Raw genomic sequence first — 16,360 nt, forward strand, 5'->3', positions numbered from 1 at the left:
TCTCTCTCTCTCTCTCTCTCTCTCTCTCTCTCTCTCTCTCTCTCTCTCTCTCTCTCTCTGAAGAGATAACTAGTCATGACGTGTGAAAGGAGGGGGAGGGGCTGTTGGGTGGGGTAATCGCATTACTTACACCGGTCAGTAAGGTGAAGCTGGCTTAAGCTCCACTGACCGCCTCTCCTAGACATCTTCTGGGAAACTAGATAGGCTATCGTCTGTCGTCTCTGTCAGGTGGAAACCTCTTATGTCCAAAACTGTGACTTTTTCAGGATTCAAAAATAGCTATAGTATAGCAGATCTACAAGCTATTTTGAGCTTGCTGATCTGCTACTTTTGATACTTTGGTGTGATGCTGTATATGATCAAGTAGGGCATTAATTTACGAAAAAACACAAAACGTTAGAATATATGGAGATAAGAGGTTTCTGCCCTACAGCAGCTATATATAGTGTCCAGGACCACTTCACCCATTTCAACCTTACCTTCATATACATATAATTGGTCCTCACTAATGCTCATTATGGCACCATTTCTGTCTACTCGCTCTGTGTCTCAGAGGAAGGCTGGTATAATTTCAAGCTTTTCATTTATTTATTCAAGAGCAATGTCTCCTGTTTCTATGCTCTTGCACATACAAGGTTTCCGCCGATATCGTCACTGTCGGGCAGAAACGTCTTATAACCATATTCTAACGTTTTGTGCTTTATCGTAAATTAATGCGCTACTTGATCATACTACAGCACAAAAGCATCAAAAGTAGCTGATGTAGATCTGCTACTTTTGACATTTTACAATTTGAATCCTGAAAAGTAACAGTTTTGGACATATGAGGTTTCCACCCGACAGAGACGATATGCTCAGTCAGGTTCATAATCATGAGAAAAAGTATTACGCTAAATTATGAATAAAAGTCAAACTCACTCAAAAACATTATCCAGTTAATGCATTAGTCAATTAATATTAAGAATTACCCTGTCAGTATTGGAGCACAATGTCACTTTTCAGTGCCACAGGAGTTTTCCGAGCCAAGGTCACACAAAAAAACTATTTACTGTCACTTGCCAATTATTTCAGTTTTAACTCCATTAGCCATGTCTGTCTGTGTCACTCTGCACCAAATGGAGTAGAGCTCAGAGGTATATTAACTACACCGTAGGCAGTTCGCTATGATTCACCTGTCACATTGCAAAAAAAAAAAAAAACCCTGGCCTTTCCTCTCCTGCAGCTCTCAAGCATCCACAAGCCTCGCATCAATATGCATGTGCTGTTACGCTTGTTCTAATTAGCCCGTGAACTGAATGGGTTCAGGCACATTTTGAGGGAATATTCAACAAAGTGCATCAGATTCAGGAGACAGTTCCGTCGCGCATTCAACACAGCAGGACAGATAGATCAAGGGCAAATCAAAGCCCATTCTTCTGAAATTAAAGGCAAAATGATATTTCTCAAATATAATAGCCGCAAGCGGCAATTAGCATTTGACGGGTTCCCAACACCTGCAAGATAACTTTACAAGTTTTATTACGATTGGACAGACATGACGGTCATTCACTTAAGGCCAAATGTGGTCCAGGCCATGTCCTTTATGAGCAATAGTAAGTAGTAAGTCTTGCCATGTGGCCCATAGGGAAGGAGCTCCTGTTTATGTACCGTGAGGCAGCTTGATGTACAAGTACACCCCCTGGACATGACGCTAGTATGTCGCAGGGACTTATCCCCAATCCAACCCTTGATGCCGTTTTTATAGTCTTTGGTTTGACCCGGCTGGGGATCGGACTCAGGCCTCCCAATCTCAGGGCGGACACTGTAAACACAAGGCCACTGAGCTGGTCTTTTTAAGCAATAAACACCCAATATTGGTCGTAAAAAGAGTTTGGTGATGTTTGGACAAACTGTCACTGATTGAAGTCCAAATTTGCATGGGCTCCATGAGAAGTTGAGAAGTTGAAGGCCTAACCGAGTACAGTACTGTACTTGAGTAAAATGTACTAGTTACTTTCCACCACTGCATTGGAGGCGCATTTACAGTGCTTTACATATTAGTCAAAATGAGGGGAATTTATTCATCTTATTTGGTGTTTGAGACACACATTTGCATGGCAGGTACACTGAAAGCCACTGGCATTGTTGAGTCATCAGAGAACTAGCACATTTCAGTGCAGGCTAAAAGATTATGGAAAAAAGAGGGGCGCCTTAATTTTTGTATCAAGGCAATAATTACTTGGAACCCACATGTCAAAAAGACTGTGAGCAATATAAAATCCTCATTTCCGGGGAGAAAAAGAATAATTTCTTTCCAACTTAGTAAAAAATAACATAATATTGCTCAGTCAAAGGGGGAGAGGGTATAGCTGCCGGTTGGAACCTTTATAACCACTAGAATAGAACCCCAGCATCTATTTTGGGCGGGAATGTTTGTCAAAAAATAGCAGATCTAAAAGCTCACAATGCATCACGTTGTGACACGTAATTCAACTGCACAACATTAACTGCAAAACATTTTTATAAGTGGGAAAAAGTGTTAATAAAGTTACTGCAAAAATTAACTGCATTATCTTGGAACTGTGAAAAAATATTGTAAACTTTAAAGCAGCACTATGCAACTTTTTTTTAATGAATCAAATAAGTTTGTCCAATGTATTTTAGAGTATGTTAATACAATATAACTTGGGGTGGTATTGCTTTTCTATTGAGACATTTAGATGGTGTCAAAGGTCATGTCTCACCTAGACACAGGATCTGACACGTATTTTGACCTGATGGTCAAGATTAAATGTATCCCCTGAGCAAGCAGGCAGGCTCTATTAGCTCAATGGTAAAAAAAAAAAAAAAAAAGAGTCAGCACTAGACTAGCGCAAGAAACCGTGTTCAAATCCGGGTTAGAAGAGGAAAGTTACCTAGTGCAGCTTTAATATGAGGTTGGAATATGAGGTTTCCACCCTCTATTGGGTGGAAACCTCATATGTCCAAAACGTGTTACTTTTCAGGATTCAAATTAAAAAACGTAGCAAAAGTAGCAGATCTACAAGCTTGAAATGCGGCGCGAAGAGCTTGCAGATCTGCTACTTTTGATGCTTTTGTGTGATGCTTTAGGATGATCAAGCATTAATGTATGAAAAAACATAAAAAGTTAGAATATGGAGATAGGAGGTTTCTGCCCAACAGCAACGATATACTGGTTCACATAATGTTGTACTCATTCGAACATCTAAACTCATTTGTTCCAAAATGTTTACATCAAAAATCACAGTCAGCTACAGTACACAATTCTTTTGGATGGTATTTTGACTCCACAGTTGCAGCAGCTTTGCTGCTTGGACCTCTAAATAATGGATGACTCTATTTTTGCAAGACATCAAAATGAATAAAACACAAAGCTGTGTCTCTCGGCCCACAAACAACTTTTTGCAATAACAGATTACCATCAACCAACACAGAGACGATTTAGAAACTATGGGACTGAATTATTCAATAAGACAAAATTATTGTAAATAAAAATGAAAATGAAACTTAACCCCATGTACTTCATTAACCAGCTTGTGGTTATGGTGTCCGCCCTTTGGGGTTGGGAGGTCTGGGTTCGATCCCTGGCCGGGTCATACCAAAGACCATAATATATACTATATAGACTATAAAAACGGGACCCAATGCCTCCCTGCTTGGCACTCAGCATCAAAAGGTACAGTATGGGCCACATGGCTAGGCAAGGCTTCTCTGCTCTAATGTAGCCCGACAGCGCATCACGGGTCGAGTCCTGTCCATCTCTACTATATACACTATAAATAAAGGCAGAAAAGCCCCCCAAAAATATCTTTAAATTGTGTTTTATATAAATATATACTGTATATATATATATTTTGTATTATTCAATGAATAATTGATTAATTATAGATAGTTGCAGCAATACAGTATGTCCACCTATCAGCTAAAACACAAGGTTGTATATCTTCATTGGTATCGGGAGTAGGGGGCTCTGGCACTTTGAGTAGGGGGCTGCTAATCCAGGTTAAGTCATCACTACCAATGCACTTGGCTTAGCTAAGTTTTCTTTTTTTTGTATGGAGGCGGCTTTGCGCGAAAGCGTTCCAGTGATCAGTGCCTGCCACAGGAGCTAATTCTCCCTCTCATCCATAGCCCTCAGTTGTGGTTGCAGAGAGAATGAAGGGTTGAGGGTTCAGGGGGTTGCAACGACACTCCACAGAGAGGGGTATGATTAAAGGATGCTGGTCTCGGGAAGAGTTAAGTCTCTTCTGACTGCAGGATCACTCGCCCCACTGAACTCCTCGTAATGAGAGAACTGCCAGTCTGACGTGAAACATGTTCATATCAATGTCTCTTGCTACTTGAAAGAGTGCATACTGTATGTGGATAATACTGTAAGTGTGTTTAAAGGGTGGGGAAAGCATGCATATAGGGCGTACAGGGTGGCCGCTTGGAGATGTAAATTCCTTGGCTCCTCCTTGGCTTAGCGTCGGAAGTGTCCTTGAGCAAGACACTTAACTGCTCTCCAGTGAGCAAATTGGTGCCTTGGTTTACTCCGCCGTGGGTGTGTGAATGTGTGAATGTATAATGCACATTGTAAAGCTCTTTGGAGATACAGGCGCTATATATATATATATCCATTTACCATTTACCACTCATCATGTGTCAGTCAGTAAATAATAGAGAGCCATGGAGAGCAGGAGAAAGGTGAAAGGAACCGCAGGCAATCATATCTCCACCGGCATCAACAGGCTCTTCACCGCTCATTACGGCGTGATTCATATCATCTTCAAGTTCTTTCACTGTCGAGCGATTGCATTTCAAAGAATAGCAACCATGCATGTAGGCTGTCTGAGTGGAATTATAATTAACCCATTAAGAACCTGCATGAGGCCGATTCTATACAAATGCCTTCTAAATCAGTAGTTCTCGAACTTTTTCGTGCCAAGGACCCTCCCAAAATGATATATATTTGGCCCCATCTGAAAAGGTTGTGTGGCAGGGACACCCAGAAGAGAAGATTTGTATTAAAAAAAATCTAAATTATCATTATCAACATTTTTCATACACTTTCAAGACTTCAAAAATGCAAAAAAAATAGCAGATGCACAAGCTTGCGATATACAAGCTGTGAGCTTGTATATCTGCTATTTTGAGAACCACTGTTCTAAACCACTGTTCTAAATCCTAAGAGTTTTCTGAAAATGTTATGTTGTCTAAAACGACACAGATGCTTTCCCGGTTTTAATGGGTTAGTAGTGCCGATCACACTACTCACTGTACTCTTATCTTTTCTCGGGTCAGTACAGTTTCCATACCAGGCCGTATCGTAAACAGTGTCACGCAAAAATACAAGACGTTGTGAGCTTGCTATTTTCAGTTCTTTCTTATGGCCAAAATAGCATTGACTATCAAAGGATTATTTTATAAAATGATCTAACATTGAGCATATTTTTTAGATAATCAACTAAATTGATTCGTTCAAATTGCTGCACCCTTATGCCATGCTTTTTTTCTTCTGAGGAAGTTGAGAAAGATATACCGTGCATCCAGAGGAGCATGAGGGGTGACTTTATGAATGATGCATGTCTGCTTGAGGATTCAATCACCAAGAAGCATTCATCTCTCTCCTCCTCCACAGGGAAAATAATTCCTATTTAATTAAGTTTCATTAATAAAACTTTCTTTCAAGCTGCAGAAAACCCCACACTGCCAAGCAGATGTGAGCTTGCTGTCGTGACTTGTCTGCAATGGTGCAATTATGCTCTATAAATGAGCTCCTTTCTCCCCATTTGCAAAGTCTGTTCATCAACAGAAAGCAGTGTCGCTTATCAAATATTGGTAGTTGCGGGTTGCTGTTTTGTGCCAGAAAGCCCCATACCAGATTTGTGTATAGTTTAAATATTCCAAATAGGCCTATTTAACCTTCTTTTCACAATTTCTTGAAAATAGCAGATCTAAACGACGCGTTGTGATGTGAGCTATTTTCAAATAGCCGATGTAATAGGTTTAAAGTGCTCATATGGTCACTTCCTTTGGGCTTGTTTTCATAGACCTGGTTGCTTATTTCTCTCGCAAAATCTGGCAACACCGACAGCAAGTCTTCATTTCCCTTGGGGGGGGGGGAGTTGAGAAGTGTATAATGTTCCTGTTGCATCTTTTCCGATCCATAAACCTGCTTGTTGTGGATACTGTGCGTATAAATATGAGCTGGTGTTTGTCTAATGGGGATTGAATGTTGTCAAACCTTGGATTTAATACTTTTTGGAGGGTAATTGGTTATGCACGACCATCTGTGGCAGCATTTATCACAAACCAGACTCGCGACTCATTCTGCCGAACGTATAACATCCCAATGAGAATCTAGCCTCCAGACATGGAGCTGGAGGGGAGGTTTTAACCACTTAAACCTGTTGAGCGGAGTCCCTCAGGGCTCTGTACTAGTACATTTTTCTGTTTTCGCTCCACATTTAAATATCTTCGCTGAAAATAGCCGATCGACAAACTCACAACGCAGCTTTTTGCTTGTAGATACAGTATATCTTGTTTTTTGGGCGGTGAAACCGCCCCTATAAGTGAGATTTGGAAAAATGTACATTTTCCTGCGCTGTGATCTGGGCCCAGGAAATTTGTAGAATTATCCTGCGCTGTGATTGGCCAATCACAGTCTATTCAGGACTGTGATTGGCCAGTGTCACATGACACATGTGCATAGCCCTATATAAGCAACCATAACTTGAAAAAAACCAAAAATTTGTTTTTTTCAAGTTATGGTTTCGTCCATCATAAAGAGTGTTTCAATAAATGTATTTATCTTTTGTACATGATTGGTTGACTCCATTCAGTATTGTGATTAGCTAGCAAGACACCGCCCACTTCACACAGGGTGTGTTTTTTATATTCTTAAAGTGAAAGTGAAAAAGTGTGTCTGTGGGTTTTATAAATATTGAACCAATGAAAAGTATTAACAAGAGCTTGTGACTATATAATAACTACATTGGATCCATTTGAAAACAGGTTCTTCTTTTCCATTTCCTTGTTTTGGAGATAGGAGCTTTCTGTCCCGACAGCGACACAATGCAATGCTAGATGCTTCGGCACAAACTCTGATCTCACTAAATCTTTTGACATCATTGCGTCACATCGACAGTCTCATCTAAACAGCACCCCCAGGATGCGTTGAACCCAAAAGAGAGCAAAAAGAAATATAGCCTACTAATAACACACCAAAAAAATGGTGCTATTCAAATTTTATATTGTGTTTTTCGCTCGGCCCAAGTTGATCAATCCTTCTTTTTGAAACTTCAATTCCCTGGACTGCAACCCGTGCTCTCATTAAGTCCTTAAATGCTTGCCTATAAGAACTCCCTGTAGGAAATCCCCAAGGAACGTGCATGCGCACACACATGCACGCACGCACCCACGCACAAATGCAGAATGTGCACAAGTGTGTGCGTACAGACACACACATTTAATGTGTGTGTGATTGCGCCCACGCAAGCAGTAAGCACTAACGCACGCACACACACACACGCACACGCGCATGGCATAATTGAACAGCAGTTTGATCTGAACAATGCAATCGTTCAACAGGCTGCTATTGCCAATTGACTGTAATTTGATACATGCTGGTAAATAGCAACTCTTACAAAAACCCTCTCTCTCTCACCCTCTCTCATCATGCTATCAAAGGGAACAGAACCCTATATAATACATAGGGTGTTAAGATATTTATTTTCTGCACATATTACAATATGTGCCGTTATTGCGCGCCTGCGCGGGGTGGAGCAGACCACTGGTTCTCAAAGTGCGGTCCGGGGATCCCCCAGGGAGTACTTGAGGGGGTTCCCGGTGGTCCTCAGCGAAATTAGTTAGCATAGTATTAAAGCTGAACCCCTTTAACCCTGTATACAGTGCATGGGCTATTTGAAAAAAAGACGATTTACAAACTCACATAGAATGGCGAAGTAATTTACGAAAAAAGTTAAAATACGGAGATAAGACGATTCTGTGCGACAGTATATGCAATGTGACCCTCTGGAGTGAGTGTGCCCCTCTCCATCCTCAAAGTTGCCCACCCCTGCACTACACTGTCTCTCTGTATTCTGGGTATGTGAGCGTCTGCTAAATGCCCCCCCCCCCCCTCTACCCAGTGCCACAGCTAGGGGCAGCTGCCAGATGTGGTGATGTATATATGCGACAGCGTGTGCGCAGCAGATCTAGGGTATGGTGGGAGTGCATGGCTTTTCAAGCACAGCATGGTGCAATTATACAGTCTCTCGCTTCTACTTCCAATGTACTGTGCACAGTATATGCCCTGGAAGCATGCAAGATGGACATTAGAATTCTGTCTGCATTCATTCCAGCATCTTCTGTGTGTCGTTGTCGCTGTAGAAACCTTGTATGTCCAAAACTGTTACTTTTCAGAAAATGCAAAAAAAAAAAGAACCTGTCTTCCAACTGATCCAATGTAGTTATAATTTAGTCACAGGCTCTTGTTAATACTTTTTATTACACAGCTTGGTTGAAAGCTTGATTCTGATTGGTCAATCACTGAATTCATCGGTCTGTTATTTTTGAGTAATGACCGCTGAACTCAATAACAGACCGCTGTCTAATCAAAGGCTCAGAGCACCTGGCTCATATCAATCTGCACTGCTTAATTGTGTGCCGTATCCATGACAGCCATGTAAACAAACACACAATGTCATTTGCAGCTAAACATTGCTCTCAAGAATGTTTTTTGAAAACATTTGAAGCGAGAAATAGACAATGTAACCAAATATTGATTAATAACTTGTTGTGTGAGTGAGCCTGTCACCCTGTCAGGGTTTATTTCTCAATAATGATCCGCTCACCATTGAATATCCCTTGCACAATGGTGCAATATTTATATACTGTAAGAAGACACAGACAGACTTAACCACTTTCACAAAAGAAAAAAAGCAGATCTACAAGGTCACAACGTGTCGCATCGCAATGCGTTGTTAGCTTATAGATCTACTATTTTTGCTACTTTTGTGGAACACTGACGAAGTAGGGCATTCATTTACAAAAAAGACATGAAAACCTAATACGGAGATACAAGGTTTCTGCCCGACAGCGATGATATTCATTCAGAAACCACATGTTGGCACCGCCGCTAAAAGACACTGTTTAGCATAATCTTTTCTCCAAGACTCATCACTCATTATTTGTACTGTAGATGATCTTCAAACATCAAACACCATCTTACTACACAGAGAATACATGGCTGTGTACAAATGGGACACATTTACACACAGTGATGTATGAATAAACAGTCACTAAACAGTCAAATAAAACACACACACACCCACTTGCACAGGCACACGCACGCACACACACAGAAGGAGAAAGATAGAGGGAACTGTCCATGGTTCTTGTGCATGTAGTAGTACATGGAGCTGTCCTCGGTGCTGAAGTTATAGTGTGCAGTTGGTCATTAGTCTCGCGTGTCCAGACTGTTGCCTCCAACAATTTCCAAATGCTTCTGTACATACAGTCTGGAGCACGGATGCTCTGTTGATGAGTAAAGGCGGGAAGCGGAAGCCCCCCACTTCCGTTTTGTCTTAACAGTCGCACTAATGTATCCTAATATAAATCAAAATCATCTAAGCATATATAGCTTGCTGCTTAGCAGAAATGGAAATAAAAAAATTAAATGTAAAAATATTTTTAAATATATTTTTGTGAACTGAAATGACAAACGGATGCCAGCTCGCCAGCCAGGAAATGATTCCTGTTGTGCAAATCTAATAAATATAACCACATTAACCCTGGTGTCCCTATTTGGGGCAAAATAATAATAATAATAATGAAAATAAATAAATAACTGAATTATAAACTTCAGAATTGTTGAAAAGGACTTTCATCTGGATCACCTGCACGGTTAAAAATGTGTTTAGTTTTTTCTCTCCTTTCCGTCCAAAATAGATTAAAAAGCAGATCTACAAGCTCACAATGTGTCATGATGAGGCACAGTGGCTGCGGGTACATGGACAGTTTCATTCGGAATGAATACACTTCTATTCGGAATGAATGAATGGATGAATTCATTCAGAATAGAAATGCTCATGTAAACACCTCAATTGGAATAGAATATTCCATTCCAGTCTGACCCGAATTAATTTTCATTCGGGTTAGGAGGGGTGGTATAGACCGTTTGAATCGGGATATACCAATCGGAATTGACCATGTAAACACTTTATTCCGAACGCTCCTCTCTGTTTGGAATACATGCATTCCTTTGCGCATGTCCGTGCTTATAGTGCTGTCAGAATTGTCCAAAAATGACCTATCAAATCTCTAATTCGGCCACGGTCGCTCCTGCGGGATAAAATGAATGATTCTATTCTATAGCGTCATTTAATAAGCCATGGTTAAGCCCAGACTTGTCCAGGAGAACGGACGCTCCAAGCATTGCTGGCCTAGGCTACACTTATATGGATCTTTTTCTAAACGGGTATTTTAGTCCTCAGTTTTTAAAAAGAATCCATGGCCACATGACAAAGATTTTTTTTTTTTAAATCCCTGTCCACACGTAAACGCAGAAACGCATTGATCAGCTGCAAGTTTCAATTTAAAATCAGATTTTACATTTATTTTATATATGAGGGGCCAAATACGTATACATTTTTAATCACATGTTAAGGCCCAATACTGCAATAGCTGCATTGTTTTAATAGCATACGTGAACAAAAATAAATGAAAACTACATTATTAGGGCGCAGCTGCAGCGAAAACAGATGAGTTTTACTTAATCAATTCATTACATGGGCAGCCGGAACGGTCGTCCCAAAACACTACGCCCCACGCACCTTTTGAGCGGGCCATCCACGGCCGCTCCATGGTCGCTGGATTTTGACCCGGGGCGATTGTGTTTTAGGGCGACAGACTCCGCATTCTCCGTGTGCGCACCGCGCGCTACTCGGCACAGAAAGAGGGTTTTCGTCACAGTGAATGAGTTACAGCATGTTTCAAAGCTTTTTCATAATAATATAAGAAAAACGTGACACTCGGCATAATGAGTAGCTTATACTTTCTACTTAAGTATATTTTGATGCCAATACTTTTGTACTTTTGCCATAAATGAGCGTGCCTTGTTTCATAGACTGTAGTGTTGCTCTCTCTCTCTCTCCATTTATTATTATTATGACCATGAGCGGTCCGGTGTTTATGTATTATTATTTATTATTATAATGACCATGTGCGAATGCGCGATGACGTCATCGTACCTACATGAGAAATGTGACAAATAGTATAGGCTAGCCTACGTTTTACCGTGTCTGGTACCAATACAAAAAAATAAACTGGTCTGAACTTGTAGATCTGCTACTTTTGCATTAAAACGGCAATAACAAAGGAACACAGGCTTGTACCGCATACAACGCTGCCTGGCCAGGAGTCGGTGCGTTGCTTACCGGCCAGTCTACGACCGACAGACCTCCGCCGCGGAGGCACAAGGGGGCTATTCATTGCCTCCTCCCATGCCCACCAGGGGAAGCTCTGCTCCGGGTAGTGGCCCCTGGTCCATGCCCGGGCGTAGGCGGGAACCACTTTGCGCATGTCAAAAGTTATATTCCGAATGAATGCTTTGGTCATGTAAACGAGGAATACTTTTATTCAGGTCCCATGTAAACAGGTGAGTGGATCAGATTCCTCTATTCGGAATGAGTTCATTCGGAATGAATTCATTCTGAATGAATACATGATGGTCCATGTACCCGCAGCCAGTGTGAGCTTGTATATCGTCTTTGTTGTTGCTATTTATCACATACGACAAAGTATATATGGGTTATGGTGGGTTATAGTGATTTAATGTGCTTTTACATTCACCCGTCACACACACACACACACACACACACACACACACACACACACACACACACACACACACACACACACACACACACACACACACACACACACACACACACACACACACACACACACACACACACACACACACACACAGGAGGCAACCGTGCAAAGCACCAATATGCTCATTTGGAGCAGTTAGGGACTTTGTCCACAAGGCGTTTTTTTCCTGAGCGCAGCATATGTTTTGAGTTGTTTTCAATGGGAGCACAGTGTATTTACAACGGCAGAAGCGTGACCATACACTAATCATCTATTCTGCGCCGTTCACATCTGGCATTTTCTTTATTTTTTTATGTTCCACCCAACAGAGACGATATCTGTGTGAATTCACATTTCCATCACGTCGCAACATGTTGTCAGCTTGTAGATTGGCTATTTTCAGCAAAGATTTTGTGGGGGGAAAAGTAGTAGTCCAATTATAGAGCTCTGGGGCCCCCGGTCAACAAAAATCCTCTGTGTTAACTTAACTAAGAGTGTACAAATGGATTTGGCTGCATTTGTACAAAATCCATTTGTACTTAAATCCCTGCTAAAACGAGACAAGGAGCGGTGCAGCCACTCAGCTGGCAGAAGTAGGGAGATATAGCAAACATGTATTTAAGTGTATTCTTTGTGTTAGTCAATATTTCTAGTCATTAATTGTACAGAACATAATGTTTATATGTTGTAGTGGTGTAATTGAGTTTTTGCCTTTTTGGGCCTTAGCCAGTGGCAGCTAACTGGTATACAATTGTATTGGTTTTGACAAAAAATCAATGGGATTTTCTGTGCAAGTTATTTTTCTCCTGTAAAATGAAATAAAAAGTTGCAAACAAAAATAATAATATATATATATAGATTTTAATATATTTTTGGTACACTCTCAAGAGTTACGGACCTGTAACCTGAGCACCAGACCCTTCATTGATGTGATTATTTCAAAAGTTAAAAGGCAGTGGATACTGCTCAGTAACACTGACTGCTAGTGAGTGTGACTTCAGAACATCTAGACTTTACAGGGGTAGGCAACCTTAGGCATGGGAGCCAACATTGGCACAAGGGAGGGTGATCACTGGCACACTGGCATAAGTGTGATTTGTAATTTAAAGAAACATATTTAAAAAATATTGTCAAATAAATTAAGTCCCCTGGCTCACATATGTATGTAAATTACATCCTGCACATAATACTACATTCATTCAAACTCATGTTGTTACGGCCAGCCGTATCATAGTCTGTGTTTATTTGCATATTTTATATTTGGATTAATTATATTATTTGATTATTTGGTACTGCCTGTATTTTGTATTTGTTTTCTGTGCTTCTGTAAGGTGGAGAGGTTGAGTTGGGACTGGATAGCTTGATTACCAAATGGACTGACACATGTGGCTCTGCTAATGGCCTGGCCGCTGATAGGCTGTGGCCACTAGCCCTTCTCTATAGAACCTCCAGTTTGCCCTAACAGCTCTGGACCTGGCAGCGGAAAAACAGCAGAGAAGCAAGCTCTTTTCCCCCACCAAACTATGTAGCTTTGTGTTTTAAGTTTAAGATTAAGTTGATCCTCAGTAACTTTTTTTCCTTTGAGCTTCAGTTATGTGTTGCCTTTTGTTTGTCCTATGCTTAATTCACCTTTGTTAACCTTGTCACAGAGCTGTAGTGGTCAATGGGTATTTTGTTTGGTTAATTTATTCATGCTTTTTGTCTTTCGGCCTGGCGAGAGAGTATGTTTTGCACCCCGCAAGTGTGAGTGAGTGAGTGAGTGTGTCTGTCTGTCTGTCTGTCTGTCTGTCTGTCTGTCTGTCTGTCTGTCTGTCTGTCTGTCTGTCTGTCTGTCTGTCTGTCTGTCTGTCTGTCTGTCTGTCTGTCTGTCTGTCTGTCTGTCTGTCTGTCTGTCTGTGCGTGTGCATGTGCGTGCGTGCGTGTGTGTGTGTGTGTGTGTGCATGTATTTGTGCATGTGTGTGTGCTAATCAACTAAGCATATACGATATACAACTAAGATATATATGCTACCAGGACCAGTATACGCTTTTTTTTGGTTGTACAAAAATAAAACAAAAATAAAACTCACAAAATTAAAGCTTAAAACAGGCTTAACACATTTTTCTGTCTGTAACTCTCTGCTGCTTTTTCCACACACACACACACACACACACACACACACACACACACACACACACACACACACACACACACACACACACACACACACACACACACACACACACACACAGCAACAAAGGAGACTCTTAAAGGGATTTGTCAAATCTTATTTATTGTTGTTTTTAATCCAGTATGACTTTGTATTGGTCTATTTGACTTTTTATTCCTATATTTGACTCTATTTGAAACCTGGGTTACACTAGACAAAGGGTCATAACACATGTCAAAAAAGGTTTCCCGACCCCTAATATGTACCCTTGTCACACTGGAGAGGCTTTTTCTCCGGTGTAAACACTCTGGTGTTTATTCGAAACATTTTCTGATTGAAACTCTTGTCACACTGGAAAGGTTTTTCTCCAGTGTGACCCTGCTGTGTCTTGTCAAGTCTTGTCGACCTCTTGCTCACAGTGGACACGCCAGTGTATCTTCAAAGACCGCGAACTACAGAAACTCCTGTCGCATTGTTTACAGTGGTACGGTTTTTCTAACCTGACACCGTCAAATGGAAGAAAGCTTGCGACACACATTTTGTTTCACAGCGTACTTGCATCTGAGACTCCGGGCGCAGAATCGATGACAGACAGTTTTTCTTTTTTTCAAGCTACTAGGCAGGTGATTGGATGATCCCGCCCCTAGCAGCCGCTGATTGGTTCGGACAAGCAGTGTTCGGCCATCTCTACTCCCTTCGCAATCCCAGACCTCCCTGAAATCAAATGCAAATGAGATTTCCGGAGGGAGGGGGTTTACCAGGCTACGGTTTTTCTCCAGTGTGAATACGCTGGTGTGCCCTCAGATTACCTGACTGACCGAAACTCTTGTCACACCGTTGACAGCGGAATGGTTTTTCTCCCGTGTGGACACGCTGGTGTGTCTGTAGGTTCTGTAACACTCTGAAACTCTTGTCACACCGTTTACAGTGGAAAGGTTTTTCTCCAGTGTGAATACGCTGGTGCTTCTGTAGACTACCTAACTCGCTGAAACTCTTGCCACATTGATTGCAGTAGAAAGGTTTTTCTCCAGTGTGAACGCGCTGGTGACTCTGTAGGATCTGTAACATACTGAAGGTCCTGTCACACTGTTTACAATAGTAAGGTTTTTCTCCGGTGTGGAGACTCTGGTGTCTCCTTAGGGTATCTATCAGACCGAAACCCTTGCCACACTGTTCACAGAGGAAAGGTTTTTCTCCAGTGTGAATAATCTGGTGTCGTCGTAGGTGACCTAACGAACCAAAACTCTTGCTACACAGTGAACAGTGGAAAAGTTTTTCTCCAGTGTGGATACGCTGGTGCTTCTTTAGGTTACCAAACACATTGAAATTCTTGTTACACCGTGTGCAGCGGAAAGGTTGTTCGCCAGTGTGAACACGCTGGTGTATTTTCAGACCGTCTGACTGACTAAAACTCTTGTCGCACCGTTTACAATGGTAAGGTTTTTCTCCGGTGTGGACAAGCTGGTGCGTCTTCAGATGACCTGAGGTACTGAAACTCTTGTTACACTGTTTACAGTGGAAAGGTTTTTCTCCGGTGTGGACAAGCTGGTGCGTCTTCAGATGACCTGAGGTACTGAAACTCTTGTTACACTGTTTACAATAGTAAGGTTTTTCTCCGGTGTGGACACTCTGGTGTCTCTGTAGGGTATCTATCAGACCGAAACCCTTGCCACACTGTTCACAGAGGAAAGGTTTTTCTCCAGTGTGAATAATCTGGTGTCGTCGTAGGTGACCTAACGCACCAAAACTTTTGTTACACAGTGAACAGTGGAAAGGTCTTTCTCCAGTGTGGATACGCTGGTGCGCCTTTAGGTTACCTAACGCATTGAAATTCTTGTTACACCGTGTGCAGCGGAAAGGTTGTTCGCCAGTGTGAACACGCTGGTGTATTTTCAGACCGTCTGACTGACTAAAACTCTTGTCGCACCGTTTACAGTGGTAAGGTTTTTCTCCGGTGTGGACAAGCTGGTGCGTCTTCAGATGACCTGAGGTACTGAAACTCTTGTCACACTGCACACTTGTCACACTGCTTATAGTGGAGATAGCCGAGTTAAAATCTTGGTATGATCTTGGTTGGCCTGTGTGGACTCCTTGTTGCTGGCTGGCTACAGAGCTGGAAATCGGAACCTCCGCTGGTTCATTGTCAAAGATGCTGTTTTCCATGGACTGTGATGTGGACGGAATTATTTATTCTCTTCTCTTCGCTTGGATCTTTGTCCTTCTTTGTTCTCTCTTTCCTCTCTCTTCTCTCTCTCTCTCTCTCTCTAGTTAACTATCTTGATACTGTGTATATCCCTGTCTTAGTAGATTATGCCTGTGGACAGCTCACCTCCTAGTCTTACTTAGACAAA

Source organism: Gymnoscopelus braueri, assembly GCF_963280865.1.
Source record: "Gymnoscopelus braueri genome assembly, chromosome: 14".
Lineage (NCBI taxonomy): Eukaryota > Metazoa > Chordata > Actinopteri > Myctophiformes > Myctophidae > Gymnoscopelus > Gymnoscopelus braueri.